This window comes from Garra rufa, chromosome 5 (genome assembly GCF_049309525.1).
Source record: "Garra rufa chromosome 5, GarRuf1.0, whole genome shotgun sequence".
Classification (NCBI taxonomy): Eukaryota; Metazoa; Chordata; class Actinopteri; order Cypriniformes; family Cyprinidae; genus Garra; species Garra rufa.
Window position 1 is genome coordinate 21,774,153 of NC_133365.1, and position 9,089 is coordinate 21,783,241.

Below are 9,089 nucleotides of genomic sequence, written 5' to 3' on the forward strand. Positions count from 1 at the left end.
GCTTGAAAAAAAATTTATTAATTGAAGAAAATCCAGATTTTTTGTTCGCAAAAAACCATCACAGTTAACCGAATTGAAAACATGTGTTGGGTAAACTGCTCTGCCTAATTTCTAACAGGCAATTTACGTATCGTGAAATGAGGAAAACATGCGCTGCTTCTTAATAATATAGCATAAATTACTATACTGAATTTTGCCAACTGTCTTAAAATAACCAATAATTATTTTGGAGTGGGAAATGAGGTTATAAATTCTACAGCGCTTTGTGGAGCTGCACATCAAAATGTGAATTCCTTTAGTGTCAGTGCCAGTGCCAGAGCGCTGCATCACAGACATTCAGGCCACCTGTGCAAACACTTACATACTGCCCAAAAGTAGTAGTCGAATTGCCAGTAGCCCTACCAGAGAATGAATAATCCGGACTGGCTTCATTTGCATTGGCAAATTTCTGCCATTATATTGAAATTACAAGTGGCAGCCAGTCCAACTTTATACACAAAACTAGGTGAGTATAAACTCACAAGATAAAAATGGAACAGACCTGAGGGAGAAATTCTGATAAGAGAGCATGATGTTCTCATTTTGTTTTATTATAAAAGAACCCAGTCGAATTTTCCTTGTAAAAACAAGTGAAATTCATGTAAAGCGATTCCTGAACTTTAAAACAGCCAAGTCTGCAATGGAAGCTAAATCATCTAGATTTAGTGGTAGGAAATAGCTAAAAGTGAGACTAAAGTTCTTTAAGGTCAAGTCCCGAAGATTACATAAACCACAGGTGGAGGTTTCGCAAATCCTTGTAATTCATGATACCATCAATGATGGATCTGTCAAGTCATTAGTCAGTGTCAAAGGCGAGGGGAGCGACATCTACTCTCTCGCGTCTACACGACTGTCCCTACATTCCATATACAATAGGTTGGCTATATATGGCCAACTACCTTACTCACACTAGGATGCAGACAGCCAAAGGAGCAGAAGTGGTTTCCAGATGTTGACACAGACAGACAGTAATTGGAGTTTGTGATGGCTTCCAGCTGCCATGGAACACAGCCAGTGAATTCTCCAAAGGGAGTGAATGTTCTGTGCCATAACTCACACAGCAAGGTTTACAATAATAATAATAACATACTTTGCCATCTTGTGGGGGAAAAAAATGACATAGTGATTGCATTTTTTTTTTTTTTTTTTTTTTTTGCACCTAAAGCTCTGGAGAGACATGCCGTGCGGACAAGAGCTGATAGTGCTGACCAGAATGGTATGCTTTTTAGTCCAAATGTTTCCCAATTTTAGAACAGCACAAGTTTTACTCCTATCTTAAGTCTCGGCATGCTTTATGCATTTGGCAGAGGCTTACATTAAGGTATACATTTTATCAATTCGTGCATTCCATTAGAGTTGAACCTAGTGTCATCCTCTACTGTTACAGGAGCTATGGGAATCCAAATACATATTACTGGCCGTTCTTTTACAATATTTCATATTTTACATAATATATAACATTCAATGACAACTGAGTTAATGTTGCAATGAAAAGCAAATCTTATAAAATATTTTGCATTTGCTCCAATATTTAAAGTTGTTTAAAAACACCTACAGATGTAGATGTCAAATAGACGTCTATTAGATGTCTTTAAGATGTTTAGGATTTAGAATGTAGATTCTAAAAAGCATATAGCATGACGTCTTTGAAAACAGATCTGCTGTTTGCTTGTCAAAGTGACTGTAAGTGACTATTTGTATAAGATTCCCCACTGGTCACAATGCCAAAAATTCTCTTCTCAACATCTACTAATACACAAAAGACAGTTGTAGAGTCAAGGGCAAGGGCAGGTTTAAAGAAGTCATCGGATGCCCATTTTTTCTACAAGTTCATATGATTCTTTAGGGTCTTAATTAAAAAAAGTCTCTAATATACTTTGATTATAAATTCTCAATAGTAGTGTAAAAAAAACACCCTTTTACCTTGTCAAAATCAGCTCTGCAAAATATCAGCTCATTCTATCGCATGGGCCCTTTAAATGCAAATGAGCTCTGCTTGCCCCGCCCCTCTCTGCTGATGGATTAAGAGCTGTAATGTTTACTTTAGCCACATTGAGCCGCGTTTAGCTGCATTTAGCCGCGTTTATCGGCGAAACTTGCCAACAAGCACATTATTAAGAAAGGCCATTTGCAAAGATGCATAAAAAAAACCTTATACTCACTTTTGCTGTGGGTGAAGCTGCATCACGAATGATTCACACGAACATAGATGCATATGTAGATCGGGATCGGCGCTTTCCTTTTAAAAACGAAAGTAACGTTGTCCTCTGCCTCTTAAGTGGCTCAGATGTCGGGAGTAAATGACGACTGCTATGTTCATTATTACATCCAACAACAGAACCCCTCAAAAATCGCTCAATTAGAGTCTTCCTCTGCACCTGAGTCGACACAATGGTGATCGTATTCGGACTGTTTCAGCTTGGTGAGGGCGGGTCTAAGGTAAGACGCTCGTGTCAATCAACTGTGATTTTAAAAAGGGGATATTACTTTTAAAGATTAAAAAAATACCACTGGATGGATTTTTTATCATTGTAGGGTAGTTGTGTACACAAACTACCAACACACATTAATGTTCAAACAACATGTAAAAGTTAGTTTTGCATCCAATGACAGCTTTAATGCTGTTCATATGCAATATTATGAAATGGCTTGTGGACTAATACTTTGTATTTAATCTTTTCCAAGTAGAAGTCTACTGATGCCACTGTAAGTTCTGATGGGTTGCAAACTTCACCTGGCCTGCTTCTTATGTCATTCCAAAGTCATTTCTTTAAACTGTTTTGATAATTCCAAGATAATAAATAATAAATAAGATTAAAATAATAACTTAATATATAAATAATAAAAAAGTTAATTTGTTTTTTTGTTCTCGGAATTAAATTTTTAATCTAAATTCTGAGGGGGGGGGGGGGGGGGGGAATTTGAGATCCATCTTTTCACACTAAGGTCAACTGAGGGATTCGTATGCAACAATTACAGACGGTTCAAACACTCACTGATGCTCCAGTAAATTTTTTAATTTGAAGATCAGGGTAAATCTTAAAAAGGAAACATGTAACTATCTTCTGTAGCCTTTGAAGGGCAGTACTAAATGAAAAATATGATATTTAGGCAAAATAAGAAAAATAACCAATTTCCATTCTGTTCAAAAGTTTTCACCCCCAGCTCTTAATGCATGGTTTATCCTTCTGGAGCATCAACGAGTGTTTAAACCTTCTGTAATAGTCGCATATGAGTCCCTCAGTTGTCCTCTGTGTGAAAAGATAGATTTCAAAATCATACAGTCATTGTTGGAAGGGTTTTACATACATAAAACCTCTGAAAAACCAAAGAATTTGTGGGACCTGAAGGATTTCTCTAAAGAACAGCAGGCAGTTTAACTGTTCAGGACAAACAAGGGACTCATGAACAACTATCACTAAAAAAACCCCAGCTGTGGATCATTCAGGTAACAACACAGTATTAAGCATCAAGGGGATGTAAACTTTTGAATGGGGTCATTTTTATAAATTCAACTATTATTTTCACTTGTATACGTATGTAAACATCTTTTATGTGAAATATCTTATGTCAGTTTTAATGTTTGTATAATCCCTCTTAATTTGTTAAACTAATTAACATTTTGCAGATTCTGAAAGGGGGTTGTAAACTTTTGACCTCAACTGTATATATTCAACAAAAGTAGCATTACTAAATTTGAACACCTAGTGCCATTTATAATGCCACACAGCATATAGGCTCACCAGATATGTTATATTTTGTAATATTTCATGTAGTCATTTGACATACTGTAACATGTAAACCTGAAATGAATAAACACTTATAGTAGCGCTACACCTTCTAATCTGGTCTACTTTAGTTTGCACTGAACATGGGGCCTTGACGATTAACGCTGTAGCTCAGATTAATCACAAAAACCTGCGTTGTATCCTCACACTGGCAGTTTGAGGGGCAATGGTTGGAAACCCTTAACACTGACATAGACCAGATGTTGGCAACATCCCCAGTTTTACTCTAAATGAAATGGCGGCAAACAGCCAACAACCTGAGCTGCTTTCACTATGAAATTATATGTTTACAATAATGTGCTATTGCTGGGGCACAGGAGTGCAGTTTCTCAAGGAGCGGGAAAATGAAACCAGCTGTGAATAGTCAGGAACAGTTTGGGTATGGATAAAAAATCGGAGGTTCTGACGGGTAGACAGAAGACGCTTTTCATTGATGTGGCAAGTTCTGAATCTTTAGGGTTTCAGGTTGTGTTTTTTTATTTGTTTGCTTGTTTCGTTCCTTATTATTTTCCTCATGCACTTTCATGTCCAGAATTTTTAAAGGAATATCCTGGGTTTAATACAAGTTAACCTCAACTGACAGAATTTGAAAAAAAAAATCATCCCACTCTTGGGATATTTAAAAGTATTAAAAGCCTTACAATTTAATTTAAAAACACACATTAATTCTTGTATATTACTTATTATTTTTCCTTATTATTAGGGGCCAAGCACCCAAGGTGTGTAGGCACCTATTGTATCGTTGGCATTCTTCTTCCGCAATTGGTGCTCATGAAATTGCTTGCGGGAAACTAATGAAATTTGGCACACAGGTAGAAGACAGTCTCAACATTAACCATAGCAAGTTTGGATTCTCTAACTTAAACTCTCTAGCGCCACCAACAGTTCAAATTTGCACAAATATGCACATATGCCAATAACTTTCTAACCGTAACGTTTAGAGGCAAAAATCTTTTTTCCTCTGATTCCTTGGCTCATGCCGAGTCAAATTCAGACCAAATTCTAAGGCCAAAAATGTTTCGCAATTTTTAATAGTTTAAGAAATACATCTTTTTTGAACTCGTCCTAGGGCCCTATCATACACCCGGCACAATGTGCACCATGTGTGACGCAGGTGTTTTTTGCTAGGTTCAGCCCGTTTTTTGCAAGTGTCAACAGTTATCATTTTCACATCTGTTTGCCCATGGGTGTGCTGTTCTGAAAACGAAGTGTGTTCTGGTGCATTGCTGACGTTTTTGCTATTTTGAGCTAACTGAAAACGATTGCGCCAATAGCTGTGTTTACATCCACCTATTTTTATGCACATTTTGGAATATCGCATTAAAAAACGCTGAATGGAAACGCCAAGATGCGCATAAAGAAATTACGTGCACAACTGAGTAAGATAAACTTTTTTATCAGAGAAGAAAAAATGCACATAATCTATAATGGAAACATGTTTACCATTTATGTCATCAAAGTACATGTATTTCTGTATAATTGTCTTATTACCCAAATAGTAACCAAACAGTAGGCATCCGCCTCCGAAAGCGGTGAGTGCATTTTTGTGTTTCGTCTGCTCGCACTGAGGCGCAAGTAATTTATTATATATGAAAATTATTGTATTCAGTGGCTACTCCTTGTTTTCTTAGTGATATTTCTTAGACGAATTTGTTCTCTTTGGCTCATTGATGGAAAAGGTGCTTTATTTGCAAATGTTTTATGCGATGTTCCAGTTTTGCACTTAAGTTAAATTTGCATCCTTGGATGGAAACATAGCTAGTGACCAGCTAAAACCTGGTCTAAAGTCAATGGCACAGTATTTTTTTTTTTTATTAATCTAAAGGGTGCGTTGGTGATATGTGCCTATAGGCGTCATGGTCATGGGTCATGGTGCAAGCACAACTGGCTTTCACACATTATGCCCAAAACACACCCATGGCTCATTAAGAGTATAGGTACAACACTTTTGGACCATGCGTCTAGCGCCTCAACCGTTTTTTCCGTTGTTAAACTAGCAAAAGTGGATTTGGACACGCCTTAAGTCCACCTGCGCCATGTGCTTCAGACCATGCGCTTAGATCATTAAAATAGGGCCTCTAGACGGTTTGTCTGATTTTCACCAAAATTGGCTGAAATCAACTTTAGACCATGCTGGCAAAAATGTGTTAATTAGTCAAACTGTTCTCAAATAATGAATTTGACGAAGAGCACGATATGAAATATGACTATTTTTGCTTATAACTCCTGAATGGTTTGGCCAAAAATCACAAAACTGGTCAGATTCAGATTTGGTGCAGCATGTACCCCATTTTTCCCATGTCAGCCATTTTGGGTGTCAACCATTTTGAATTTTATCGTAAAATGCTATATTTGTCAGCGCTGATAGCCTTGTGTCCCAAGTTCGAATCCCGGCTCGAGGATCTTCCTCGATACCATTCCCCTCTCTTTCTCCCACTTCGCTTTCTATCTTCTCAATACTGTCCTATAACAATAAAGGCAAAATAGGCTAAAGGATTTTTTTTTATGTTATAAAGTTGTTATTTTTGTTTTCTTTAAACACAAAAAATATTCTTGTAGCTTCATAACATTACGGTTGAACCACTGATGTCACATGGACTATTTTAATGATGTCCTTACCAGTACACTAATCTACACTATTTTAATGTTGCTGTGGGACAATGTAAGAGACACCTTCCAGGTGCTAAATATCACGTTATTAGGGTCGCTTCAACTCGCGGACATGAAAAACATCCTACGGCAACACTCTGGGGTCGAAGACCACACCGGTGCGGTTTGTCTCGTTTTTTCTTGATGACCGTGAAAAGAACTAAAAATATTCCACAATTTTTTCGTACAGATAGGAATAAGGTATTGTTTGAAACTGCAAAGTATATTTTATTTATCTATAGTCATAATAACATCAAAACAATGTGCTTTTGTAAAATAAAGAAAATAAACAGGGTGCGCTCTCTGCATTCTCTGTCTCTGTCAAATCTCTTCACAGACACGTAAATAAAACAACCTAAATCTTAGCGAATACCTGCCTCACAGACATGAGAAATATAAGTATAGAAAGCTTGAAATGTCTACTTTTAAATGAAATCACGTCGAAAACAAATATTCTCTGATAAAGTAATCCATATGACATCAACGCGAGCTACAGTTTTACCAGTCTAAACTCATTTCTAATGTAATCACACCTCAACACAACGCGCCTATGGCTAAGAGAGAGCCTACTTGGATAAAAACCGCTTCAGTGAGCTCACTTATAGTTACTCTGCATTTCATTGTCAGTAACGGTAATGGCGTTGTAACGGGGGAAACAGTAATTTGTTTGATTACTCGTGACTGAAAAAAATAATAATGTTAGTAACGCCATTTATTTAAAATGTTGTTATTCCCATCACTGGTCCTTACTACTTTTTTGGGTCTTGAACAAGTCAGTTGCGTGTTGCTGTCTATGCAGGGTCAGTAAGCTCTCAGATTTGATCCAAAATATCTTAATTTGTGTTATGAAGATGAACTAATTTTCATTTTTGGGTAAACCATCCACAGGTTTTAGGTGTTATGTTGTCAACCCAACCAAGTTTTAAAATTGGATATAACTTTACACAGAAAAGGTTAATAAGCATTTTTTCACAGTAAAATTATGTTAACATGTATATTGGTTACATCTTGAGGCTATACTCTTACAGATTGGCCTCATTTACTTCCATTACAAGTAGCTCACTGTAACCCAGATTTTGGCTTTTCTTAAATAAAACGAAGGGGAAATACATTCTGTGGCAATCAAAATGATGCCAAAAATGCTGTCATTTGAGCTCAACTTGTAATGAACCTGGGATATTTCTTTGACGGTGCTTTAAAAAAGTACATGGAAAAAAACCCAGAGGGTTATATAATGTATTTGCTCAGAGAGCTCTTGAATCCAAAACAATAAAGAGAAGAAGAACTCAGTGCCCTGAAGTGAAGAGGATCAAATAAAATCAACACTCATCACTGTGATGGAACCTAAGCAACATAAACAGTAACGTATTACCTTCTGCCATGTCTGACTTCAGTGGCATTACATAATGTCACAGTCATCCACCGTTTCACATTCAATTAATTCTCCAGAGCGACTGAGGGTCAGTTTGCCTCTAGCAATCAGGTGTTAAGTGCTTTGCTCGATGCTAGTGAACTCTCACCAGTTCTGCCGTGGCATCAGCCACTTCTCTCTAGCATTGACGACACATCTTTAGTGTTTTCAGCCTTGCATGCACTGCTATGGGAGATCGTACTGAGTGGCCACCGCGTAGTCATCCTAAAAACAAGCGAGTCCCATGCAGACGTATGAGAAGCTGGGAGAGTGAAGTGTTTCCAAAACAAAACAGACATGCGACACTAACATAACAGTGTAGTTATAATGTTTTAAGAGCTGTGCCGTAGGAAAAATGTCTCACCTCGGCGTCTGAGGACCTAACCTTTCAGATCCTCTCTGTATGTTTGGAAAGAGAGAGCCGGAGAAGGAGACTTGCGTGCTTTGCTCCAAGCCTTGAGTTAGCCTCACTAATTACTGGGAATAAAAGCGCCTTTTTACTAAACAGTAACCTGAGTGCTCTGCTGGGAGAGCTTTCCTGTAAGTAGCTCTCGGGAAGAGCAATCAAAGACTTGGAGTCACTGTGGAGAAACGAGGAACAAAAAAATAGAAGTTACAAGAAAGTAAATCTCAAGTTCAAGTCACTGTGTCTTTGCAGGAAAAATAGTACAAGGAAAAGAGTGAACGGATGATTGATGGCTCTTTTAGAAGTAGTTTCCTTACGTAAGCAGACTGCAAAGGGGATGAAAGTTTGAAGATTTGAAGGAGGAATATTGGAAAATCCTCAAACTGAAATCACCTGGGGGCCACTTGCTGTAAGAAGGGCAAGTATGTTCTTCATGGACCAGAGAAGCAGTTGTACCACATGCAAATATTTTTAACAACATTCAGTTTGCTAGTGCTTTTTTGAAATAATGTATTATTATTATGATGTAATAAGGTAATTTATTAGCTTAATAATTAATTAATAAATAAATATAGTTATGCAGAATTTGGGAGAAATATTTATTTACAACATATAAGTGTACAACATATATAGCATATATTTGCGAATTATAAAATTTATGTAATGTTTACATTTTTTGTTACATTTTATTTATTTATTTATTCTTGCAGTATGAAATAAAGAGTTAGTCAGGAAGTGTTTATAAATTATTAATTAATTACATTAATTTGTGTGTTTGTTTTTTGCAGTATGAAAT